This window comes from Belonocnema kinseyi, chromosome 6, assembly GCF_010883055.1.
Source record: "Belonocnema kinseyi isolate 2016_QV_RU_SX_M_011 chromosome 6, B_treatae_v1, whole genome shotgun sequence".
NCBI classification, from domain to species: domain Eukaryota; kingdom Metazoa; phylum Arthropoda; class Insecta; order Hymenoptera; family Cynipidae; genus Belonocnema; species Belonocnema kinseyi.
Window position 1 is genome coordinate 142070658 of NC_046662.1, and position 1194 is coordinate 142071851.

The following is a 1194-nucleotide window of genomic DNA, read 5'->3' on the forward strand; positions in this document are numbered from 1 at the left end:
TCTAATCACTTTTTCCTTTTTATTATCAAAAATATAAATCGGATTGAAAAACTCTAAAGAAAAAAAAGTTCTATCTTGTCATTCTCTACAAGAAAATATTTTTATAAATTTCATTTTTTGAATTTCGAAATTTTCATATCACAAGACGTTTGGACAAAACTTTTTCGCGTTTTCGAGCGCTCGGACCCTTTTCGTTTCTGGTCACTCAATTATATTTTTATTAAATGTTAGAATATATAATAATTAAGAAATTGTAAAATACATACGAGAACTTTATTAGACGAATAGTCGAAAAAATCCATAAAATTTGCAGATCACAAAAATAAAAATAAATACTAAATAATATTAAAGACCTGTATATCGATCTTGCACTTAAGTTTTATCAGGTTGAATAAAAATATAATATTATAGAGTAAAACAATTATAACTTATAAAAGATTGTAAATTATAAGAAATAATTTTAGAATAAGTGAAAAATATATGAAACCGTAATATAAATTATTCATAGACTTTTATGGGTGGTATTTATTAAAGTAACCATGTTTTGCAAAGTTATAAATGGAGAAATGTTTATATTCATAATTTACTTTCAATTTAAATTGTTCTTGTCTGAGCTAAGTTACCATCAGAGCGCTTCAAGGTGGCTGTTGGCAAAATATATCGAGGGGTACTATCGACCGGGTTGGGGGAGGGGGGAGATTGACTTTTTTCGCCGGACGCGCCGTCTATATTTATTACGGGTAACTAAACCCGCACCGCATCTACGATTATGATTTCTTTGCTTTGTATTGGACAAGTGTACCAAGATGCATCTAAAGCTTGTGGGTTTACGTGTAAGAGTTGTTAGACATCTTGACACTGGAGAGACCTATAAATACCAAAGCGAACATCAAAGCAGCATTTAGGATGTAACATCAGCGAACGGTTCTCCCAGAAACCGATACAAGCTGTGACGCGGCCATTTTATTTAAATTAAATAAAGGTCCTATAGGCCTCGCACAAGGGTAAAATAAAAAAAACACGTACATTAGGGCATCAGCCTTTCTAAAGGCAATCCTGAAATCCTAATTTCTGTGGCGTATTGAAAAAATTGTTTGTTGTTAATGTGAAAGGGTTGTGTGAAAAATGATTGTCTGTTTTCCAATTATCAAATTATATTTAAACACACAACAAGAAATACAAAAAGTGTTAGGG